This window comes from Rhinolophus sinicus, linkage group LG03, assembly GCF_036562045.2.
Source record: "Rhinolophus sinicus isolate RSC01 linkage group LG03, ASM3656204v1, whole genome shotgun sequence".
Taxonomy (NCBI): Eukaryota; Metazoa; Chordata; class Mammalia; order Chiroptera; family Rhinolophidae; genus Rhinolophus; species Rhinolophus sinicus.
Window position 1 is genome coordinate 33,963,891 of NC_133753.1, and position 11,102 is coordinate 33,974,992.

Sequence of the window (11,102 nt, forward strand, 5' to 3'; positions counted from 1 at the left end):
CATCTTTTAGAATAAGGCTCCAAGTGATCTCAATCTTTCATTGCTAACTTCCTAAAAAATATGAACTTCAATTAACGTGTGAATTAGATGATATTCAATTATTGTTTGAATATGGTAAAAGGTAGTCAATTTTTTAAAAAAACATTTACTATGAAACGTTACTGAAGAATGTGATTGTAGCAGTCTTACTTCTCTATTTCTGCATTTTACTCAAATTCTAAATTGCAATTATTTGTCTGGTGTTTTGGACTACAGAGACTCAGAAATTTTAAAAACAAAATTGTGAAACATTTTTCTGTGATGATCCCTGTGCCTGTAGCACTTTGTTTGATATCTCAGCACTCTAGCTAGGCTTGTACTCTGTTGTCCAGTAAATGCTTCCTACCTAAGCTGTGTCTCCTGGGATCAGAAAGAAAGAGGTGAACTTCAACAATTGGATTGGAAATGGGGTTTGATCTACCTTGATAAAATAAACCACAAACAAAAAGAGAAACTAATGTAGTTGGTGGAACTCCTCAAACAGGATAATATAGCAAATAAGACGTTCCAGGTATCTCCAGAAACAAATCGATTAAATAAACAATTTACTGACTGCAATTGTTAAAAATCAGAGACAGGATAATAGCCTGGGATTTCCTCTAGAAACTAATAACACTTCACAATATATAACCACAGCTCTTGCTGCCTCACATTAAGTCTATTGTTCTCTTCCTGTCATTGGTGATCTCAACAAGCTTTTAAAAAGTTATTGGTAGAGATGCAATGTAATCAATTCCTATATGCCCTTGGATATAAGTCATCAGTTACTGTAATAATAGTTCCCTCTTCCTTTATTTTTATTGGGCATTTCTTGGCATCCCAGATTTTTTTCCCCCGTACCTAAAGCATAGCTGACTTTAGATGACAAAAAAATTTTTTTTTTTAACTTTAATTTTTTTCCCCAGGAGAATTTCTCTTAATTCCCCTCTAACAAGAACAGAGTAGTTTTTAAACTGTCGTTAAGAAGGCCTTAGTGAATCTGACTGAAACACATTAAGGTCCTAAAGAGATCTTACGTGAAAGCAGCACTTTGTGTAAAGAATTTGCAAAAAAAAAAAAAAATGCTAACAACGTTGGCTCTATATATACAGCCATCCCCCATAATTGCCCTGATAAGACTAACAATGTGTATTCAGGAAAATATACTTCCCTACTGGTCTGCCACCTGGTGTTATGAGTCCCACCATTAGGGGTACTTGTGTAAATAAAGTCATTGCAGCAAGCCAGTATGGGGATTCAGAACAAGTCACCCCAAGATGTGCCTCTGGGTATGCAGATTATTATGAGCTAAAGGCAACTTTAGCCTAGGGCTCAAGAGAAACTTATGCCCCTCCCTTAACTACCTAGAAGAACTTGAATTAGGGACCTTGCCCACAATAAGAGATTATCAGAGATAACCTCTTTTGACCTATCTATAGGGCAGGACAAATTTCTATTTACTAAGCATCTGCTCTTCTTATTGTACTGCAAAAACCCTTTGAAGCCCCCAAGGCACTTTATCTCATTCCTAGCTCAAAATGTCTTATAAACCTACATTCCCTTTATCTTTCTGAACCTCTCGTGCATGTGGGGGTCTGACTCTCTCATCTATGCAGGGTGCCCATACATAATGTGTGTATTAAATTTGGTTATTTTCTCTTGCTAATCTGCCTCATGTCTATTTTGATTATTAGACCAGCCCAAAGAACCTTAAGAGTAGAGGAAAATTTGTTCTTCCCTCACACCAGCATTCCCTTTATTTCATGTTTGTGGCTGAGCAGGTTACAATAAGACATAGAAAAATCCTGAGGCGAGAAAACCCAACATAAACTGTTTGGGGATGTAGAAAGACAGGAGATGGGAAATAAAAGGCAAAGATGAGGTTTGGAACATCAGGTGTATTTCTGGGCCAGCAGGGTGTTCAGAAGGCTGGAGGTTAGCAGTGAAAGGAGCCCATGGCAGAGGGCAGAGCTCACCAGCAAACTCATTGATACCAAGGCCTTTGAGAAATTCAGTAAGTGGATGGTGGCTCACCTCCTTCTGAACCTCTCAGCTTGTCTTTTTTATCAATGTGAGTGTGATTTATCTTTTTCCTTAGAGCAAAAGGTATTACTGTCAAGACCCTCACTAATAGCCTTGCCCTCCACATTGAGCATTAAAATTCCCATTAAAGTGGCTGAAACCTTACATTACTGATGAAAACTGTAAATGATATGTCATTAATAATGATACTTTGTTCTTCTAAAAGGCCTTTGTTCTGAAAGTCCAACATACTTAACACTATGTGGTCTCATTAATCTTATCCATCAAAACGCATGAGCTTTTAGAAAGTCGTCAAGACTGACGAAGTAACAGTACACTTCTTTCTATTTTGCTCAGTTTTGGTCAGAACTCTCTAAAAGTAAATAGTGTTCTAAAACAAAAGCATAACTTATGGGTGTGGCAGTGCTAATCATGTAAATGGACCACTGGAATATTTTCAACAGTGATTAATTCAAATGTGATTAATTCTTATTATGATTTTAATAAGTAAAGGACATTTCTCATTTTTGTTAAAAAAAAAAAAAAAAATCCAAAATGGGAGAAGCAACAGTTCCTGTTCACAGGAAGTGATAGAATGTAAGATACTTTTTTAATCTTGTCCTGCTGGGCTTTAGGAGTTAAGAGTTATCTGCTGGGCTTTAGGGGTTAAGAGTTATCTGTTATATCAGCATAATTTGCAAATACCTGAATTATGGTAGTGCTTCAATTTTATGTAGAGAGGGCAAATTAGCTCATACATATTGGCTCAGAGCTTCCCTGACTCTGTAAAAACATTCTTGGACATTGTATATATAAATGGCATAATGTCTATCTCCATCCTAACTTCTCTCCAAACTCACATTTCCAACTGCCTCTGCAACACACCTAAATACCCTACAGGTAGCATAAACCCCATGGAGTGAGCATGACACTCACTCACCTCTCCTCCAAACCCATCCATTCTTCCAAGAATAGTCCCAGATGCTGAAAGTGACTCTCCCTCTCAATCACTCCCAGCCTCCTTAACTCCTCCCCTTGTTTCTTTTCACATTCAAATTGGATGTGACTCTATATCCCAGATGCACTTTCCATCAGGTCTCTCTTTGTCACTGCCCTGGCCTGGGGCTTTATTATTTCTCATCTAAAAGTTGGAGGAGCCTCCTAATTGGGCTCCAGTCCATTCTCCACATCCCAGCCACAATGAGCTAGCCCAAACAGATCTCAGTATGGTACCCTTAACTTAAAATCCCTCATGTCCATGCACAGCCTATAGGAGGAAGTCTAAATTTCCTCACAGGGCCTACAAGGCCCTCATGGTTGGTCTCATCCTTAATCTTCATCCCCTTTTCCTCCAAGTCGCCACCAAATTCCAGCCATATTGAATGATTTGAAGAGGTCTGAACCCAATATCCCCTCATGTCTTTGCCTATGCTAGTCTTGCTCATCCATCTGATCACCTAAAATCTCCCCATCCGTCCTCAAGCCTATGCTCAGTGTTTGTGTTCTCCATCCTCTGTGAAGTCCTCTATTAAGCCCTCCTTGCCTCCTCCGCTTCCTGAGCTTAGCCTAGTCTTCCCTTTGTGCTTGTCCCATTCCTTGCTCAGAGCACTTACTGTGTTGCCTAGAAATTGCGTATTGCTTATCTATTTCCTTATCCAGACTGTTAGTTCTTTGGGGGCTGAGAAATTTTTTTCTCGTTCATTTTTATTATCACCAGTGCCAAATTGAGTGACCAGTACGTGGTGGGTCCTAAAACATTTGTTGAGTCATTGTTAGGAAACCAATGATTCCATTACTTCACTACCACTGAATATATTATTTCTTACAATATAGTCGAATGCATAGGAAATAACTGAGGAAACAAACAAGATGTGGAGATGACACCCTACACATTTGAAAATCTTAGTAGTGCTGGGGATGCACATTTATTCTTAACAGCATGAAAATGCTAAGCTTAGAGTTCCCATATGAAGAAGTTAAATATGTAATCAGATTTTCCTTCACAACCTAATTTGCAGAAATGAATAACACATGGGTTACATTAGTCCATTGATAGTGGGAACAGTTACTTTATACTCAAAGGTAATCAATGTCTTTCCTATTAAACTGTAGTGAGTTAATGGAATGTTTACATTTTTTTTGTGTGGTGCTTCTTTATAGAGGAGACTTTTTTACTTACTGTAGTATTCTATAATAAAATGTAAATGAACATTGCTTTCCTCTGCCAGATAATTACCCCAGAATCTATTTAAACAAAAATAGTATTTGTAGAGAAATATCCAGAAAGGAAAGCAAAAATAAATGGAATACTAGTTGTCCCATTTGCCAACTTGTGTTTGGTTTATAACATTCGGCACATCTTGATATCTACATAATAGTAGTTTTAAAACCATAACTGATATTTTACAGAGGTCACACCATAGTTATTTAAGTTTAGGGGTTTATTTCCCTGAACACTAAGTAGCTATGAATGAATTATGTTTAGTCTGATCTGCCACAGAAGGGTCATAAACCTCCAAGTCATAGCAAACTGTGGAATATTACTTCAATACGTCAGGAAAATTGTACGTGTAAAAGAATAACGCATGATAAGGGAAGGGTAGTTTTATTTTTTTAAAGTAATATATGTTACTGGGCAGAAGCTATAAAATTTTGTTTTGTTAAACTTTCCTCTGATTCAGGAAAACAAGTTAAGACTTGGCTTTGCATTGTTAGCCTTAAGCCAGCAAAGCAGGGTGAGGCACCAGAGAAAGGGCCTAGGAAGGAGAGTTTGGGCTTGAATCAGGAACAGTTTCTTCTCCTGAGATCCCTACACCTCACAAAGATGAAAACAAAGAAAAGATGCAAGAACACAAGTGGTGGTTTTGCAAACTTCTCTTTACTACCAGCATTCTCTGCCAGTTACTCCTAGGCAAGTGTTTTAGTAGACACTCAGAAGTGAGGGTAGAGATAGTTTTTAGTTTTAAGGTGCAATTCACTTTTAAAATGAAATCTAGTTAAAACACTGAAATGAAATTGTTAAGCACTTACCCTGTACTAGACAACCTTTGCTTTTCTCATTTAATTTTTCGAACCCTAATATCATCACTATTTTGTAAATGCAGACATAGAGGTTTGGAAAAATAAAGAAACTGGTCCAAAGTGACACAATTGGTGACAGACAGCCAGGATTGCAGTTGAGGTCAGTTTGACCGCAAAAGCTCCCTGCTATTCAGTCAATAATGATGCTTTCCAGGCAATTTTCTAAGCGCCCTACCTATATAATCACATATCATCCTCACAACGGTCTTATGAAATAGGTACTATTATTACATGCATGTCACAGTTGAAGCTGAAGCTCAGAGTTTAAATTACTAGCCTCAGGCAGCATAGATGGCAGTGAAAAGCATGATTCAAACCCACTCCTCAGACTGTGGGGCCACACTAAGACACTCAACTTCTCATCCTCAATGAATATTAAGATCAACCTTATGGATGAACAAGAATAGACAAGACACCCTGGAAAAAAAAGAATAGGGGTTGAGGGCGTGAGCAGAGGGCGGGGTAATCCTTTCGGACCCACTGGAAATGAAGACTTAATATAAAGCTTCAGTAATTTAGACAGGGTGATTTTAGAGCAGGGACAGACAACTAGACCAATGGGACAGAATAGACAGGGAATCATACATGAAGAGAAGCCCAGAAATGATCACAATTTAGGAGAATGGTTATCTCTGAGAGAGAAGGAGGCAAATGAAGGAAGCAGGGAAGGGCAAACAGGATGTCAAAGGTACTGGTAACGTTCTATTGCTTAAGCTGGGAAGTGGATATGTTGGTGTCCATTTTGCCATTTTTCCTGAAAAATACTTGTGCCTACAGTATAGTATTGAAAAAAAAGAAACTTTCTTTCTTTCTTTCTTTCTTTCTTTCTTTCTTTCTTTCTTTCTTTCTTTCTTTTTTTTTCTTTTACCCTCTTCTAACGGAAAGCTGTGGCAGGGGTTCAAGGCTATAATTTCATGACACTTTTAGATTCTATTCCTTTCTGTGGTGTTTTCAGTGCTTCTACAGACTAAAGATTAGAATAAGTCATTCTTAAGCACTTGTCACCCCATTAAGGACTCTGGAAAAAATTTTAATTTAACATTTTCTCTAACTTGAATAATAAAAATAACATTAGATGGATTGCTGCCCAAAGCACTCCATTTTAATAGAAAGTTCAAAGGAACAGAGGCGCCCCTGCTGGTCGACAGTCCCCTGGGAATTCCGGTGGGTCTCACATTTCCACTTTGTCCAACTACTGAGTGAAGGAAGCAAAAGCTCTGGGCAGTGGCAGGATAGAGAGGCAGGTTTTGAATTAGAGGATGCCTCTATAGAACCAAAGCCTCCATATCTCCTCCTGTTTTCTTGCATCAGAGCAGAAGACAGGAGGAGCTGCAATTTAAACGCAGCAATCTTGGGAAGGGAATGGGTCGCGTTTTAAGCACATTCTCTCTCATTTGTTGCAAAGGTGAACTCAAACAGCCAAGTGGTGGGGGTCTGTCCCAGAATCACATTTTTCCTGCGTCATACATTCCAGGGTTGGGGAAGGACATTCCACAGAACTGGGAAAGGGAGGCTTCAATTCTGCCACCTGGCCCCATGAGGCCAACTTGTCGTGGCCTTCCTGATCCTTTCTAAGACTATGCTCGAAGTCTGACACCAGAGACAGGGAACGTGGTGTGCAGTTTCTCGGGTTAAGGCCGGTCCAACTTGAAAGGGAATCCTACTTCTAAATATGTACATTACTGCCCTCCTCTGGACGGAGACAGAATCACCAGCATGTAACTACTGGGCCCAGGGCAGGTGGGAAGGGAAAAACCCGCTTTTATGAGATTGTGCATGATCATGTGAAACATTAGTTTCAAAAATTAAAGTTCCTGAGAGTAAATGAACTATGAATGTTTATAAACTGCATAATAATTCTGTGTTTTAATACATTCCAATTAATCTATCAAAAAAACTGGCATGTTTATCTTTAATTTTTATTCAAATAGTATAGAATATTTTCTTCAAATATGTTAGTGGTTACTACCAATTTCAGGGCTTTTTTCCCTAAAATAACGTGTGTTTATTTTACAGCTATGTCATAAAGAAAAGATTCTTAACGCTAATTTGGAAAAGTATATGTCATCTACTTTGTTTTAAGCTTAGGCACAAACAATGAAAAAGACGGCTACTATTCTTTTTACCAAATAACTTTGCCAAATCAGCATGAATATGTCATTTTATATTAGAAATTGCAGCATTTTTTTTAAATGAAAGAGTGATAAGTATTAGCAAGTACCCCTTCCATGAATATGAAATTGCCTCACAGGCTTGATAGACTGACAGATAAACCCTGTCAATAGCCTTCCTGTCAATAGATTTCCTTCAAGAAGGAAGCCTTTAGAATCTCTCAAAACAAAATAAGTAGGCTCACTTAGGAGCCTATGAATTGCTTACATTGAGACAGCAATTCAGGTATGGATGATTTTAAACTTTGCATACTTTTCTGAGGTTGATATTGAACATAAGAAATAGAAACAGAAATAGAAATTTTGTAACATATTTTTAAATTTCATATACGTGAATCATGCACCATGCTTTGATGCCGAAACATGCCATACTTCTTCCATTCTAAGATGCCTCTTCCCCCCACCACACACACACATACACACACACACACACACACACACACACACACACACTAACAACTTAAAGTCAGGATGCCTCAAATTCCTGGCTTTACACTACCCATGGCATCTTACAATTGCTGTCACTCCGACTTACTGTCAGTCAGGCAAGTGTCATGATGCAGTTTTTGTGCGGCACTACCACTGTATTTTGGGGCAACACACTGCACTGTGTGCAATAACACAGACATTGAAGAGTCTGTCTCTAGAGGGATTTGGAAGAGTTGGATTCTGAATACGAAAAAATTTTAGGAGACCCTTGGCCAATTTATTTTACATATATTTTCCTTTTTACATATGCATAAACAGGTTACATGAGAACAATCTATATAAATAAGTATAAGAAAATTCTTCTAATACGGATAAAATACAAAAATTTAAATGTAAGGAATTATTAGATCCTGTCTTACTTGGTTGTATTTTTTTTCTTAGTGGTACATAAAATGATGGTACATGTTATGATTGATGGCATCTTAAATTCAATGAATGGTGTTATAATAACAGGGCAGTAGAAAGAATGTTTCTGAATTCAAAACCAGATGACATAAAATGGCATTAACTGAAAAGGCATATTCACTCAATTTCCACAGTCTGCACCATCAATCAGTTTTGAGAAGGAAATGGAATTTTAAAAATTCTCTCACTCCTCCGATATACCCAGATATTAGAAGAATAAAACAATATGCCAGATGCCAGCATAGATCAGCCCCTCAGCCTTCAGCATCTCACTGTAATTTTGGATGCAAGCCAACCAGCGTTCTGGATCACAAAGAGGATAGGTGAGGGGCTCAGAGATCAAAGCCGACACGTAGCATGTCTGAAGCCCATGTAATATACCTCACTGAAGGATGCACAGGGGGATAGAGTGTCAGAAGAGTGAGAATATTGAAGTGTCTTTCTCAGTCCCCAAGGTCTCCTTTGGATGAGAAAGCTTTGCTGGATACACATACATCACAGCTCTGCATTTTACATCTCTCTGTGCTCCTCAATATGAGTTGTATGTGAGTGTGTGAAGTTGATGACCAAATATAAATCAGAGTTATTTCTGTTGACAGGAAATAAAGTTAGACCATCAGAAATACTCAGAGCCAATATCTCCTTTTATGTTTTTCAAAGTTATGGGGAAAAGATGTCTTCCATTATTGTGACTGTCTTGTCAGAGCTAAGACTGAGCCAATTCCATTCCACCTCAGTTCTTTTCCCAGCCAAGAATGGAAATCATACTACGATAACATATTGCCAAGGGAGAGGTCCAAATAAAAGCCTCCAGTTGGTTTAGACACAGCTTGATTGACGACTCCCTTCAACCCCACCCTCTACCACCCTACTCAAGCAATCAGGTTTTTGTTTTTCCTTCAAAAATGTGTTTCTTGTTCCCCACCACCCATCTCCACCTCCACACCTCTCTCCCTAGGCTCCATTTCAGTAAAGTTCATAGAATCAAAACAAATGTTTTTTTAATGTAGACAGACTTATGCCAATTTTCAGGTCTCTAGTAGTATAAAATATACACAAATACGGGAAATAGCAGGTTTATAGATGGCTCAGGCATGTAAAGCTGATTCTAGTTATACTTGTTCATGAGACACTTCTTTTTCTGGCCCTTTGAAAGATACATTTCCATCTGCCTTCAGTCTGGATCCAGGAAGCTTGTTTCAGTGTTGAGTCAAGCCACTGGCTCATGAGACTCGGGAGCAATTCTCCCATAGCATTTTCCTGCAACGAACTCCACCTTTCCTGCACCCTCAAAGGTTCCTTGAGTTTGAAAACTTTCTCTCCTGCTTGCTTTCTGCAGCTTCAGTGTCTATTTGGCGCTGCATGCTTTCTGGATCTGTAATTTTTCCAAAAGCCCTGATAATCTTTAAAACTCTTCCCCAATCCCAGAGCACCCTGTTTTCCAGTTCTCCGGGCTCTCTCTCGATACTTTTCTCCTAGCCTAGTCTCATCCTAAGCAAACATCAGCACAGAACACTGATGTAGCAAACTTTCTGTTTCGTGTTTTCAAGCCCAGACTAAAATTATTCTAAATTCACAGATGATTTTGGGTGGGGAAATATTACAGGTGCTTTGAGTGGCAGAGTCATAACATAGGCAAGCACTGACTTGGGAGGTGGAGAGTCTGGGGATGATCCATTTTCTGTCACCAGCTGAACATGTGAGTTGGATAAGTTATTTAATGTTGTGTGTCTCCTCCTCTGTCAAATGACACTACCATTGCATTTCTTTCCAGTGACAGAACTCTGTGATGGGATTCAGATGGAAATTTAACAGTGGACTGGACATAGGACTAATGTTTTATTTTAATGTTGGTGGATTAATCATTTTCCTGAAATGTCTTCTGTAGATTATTTCTATTTTTATGAGATGCTACACGTATTTGTTTTGCTGAAGTGTGGGGAAAGTCCATGGTCAAACAAGTTAAAATAAGGTTTCTTCCCTGCAGGACTTTTCAGTGCCTTTAAAATGCTAATATGCATATGAATCTGCAGGAAAGAGATCAAGTGTTGTAAAACTAGACAAACATATTTGAACAACTACTTCTTTTTTCAAAAACCATTTACCATCTTATAGACATAGGGTTTCACATAAGGCACCTTGGAGAATGCTGCCCCAGGGATGGTTACTTGAAGAGAAATGAAATTGTCAAAATTGCAAGAGTTCATAACAAGGAGAGCACTGTTATTTTCAATGTTATAATACTGTAACATTTTAAAAGGTTATATATTGTGGTTTATTTTGGACTTCGTCCTTTCCAATGTCAACTTCTATTTTTTGTTTTTTTTGTTTAATGATATCCTTATTTAGTCCCCAACATGTATGAGAGAAGGAGCATTTGACGTATGTAGTGATCTTAACTCTCTTCCTACTCCAGTCCCAGACCAACATGCACTTCCCCTTTCCTCTTTATTCTCCGCACTAACACAGACTCTTCTAAAACGCAAACTGAGCCTGCATCCTGGAATAGCTAAAACCTAAGGAATCCAAGCCTCTATGTTTCACTGCTAAGCACTGTTCCAAAAAGTTCACTGATCTTTGAAATCAGCTAGCCCCTAAACCCACTGAAGGGGGTCAAAAGAGTTAAAAGATTCCAGATGGGCCCAGAGCAGCCTCTCCAATTTCTTCCGCCTCTGTTGCTCATTCAGGGTGTGACCTGCACAGGTCACTAAAACTCTATGTGCTTTCAACTCCCCATTTATAAAATTTGGCCAATACATATTGATTTCTAGGATGTTTAGAGATACTTGAATTGAAGTCACTACAAAGGGCAAATTCCCTACCTGATTTTTGTGTTATTACCAGGGGAGGCCATAGGTACAATTCAACAGTCAGAAAGCAGCAATGGAAGAGAAATTGCAGAAACTGACTAAATCT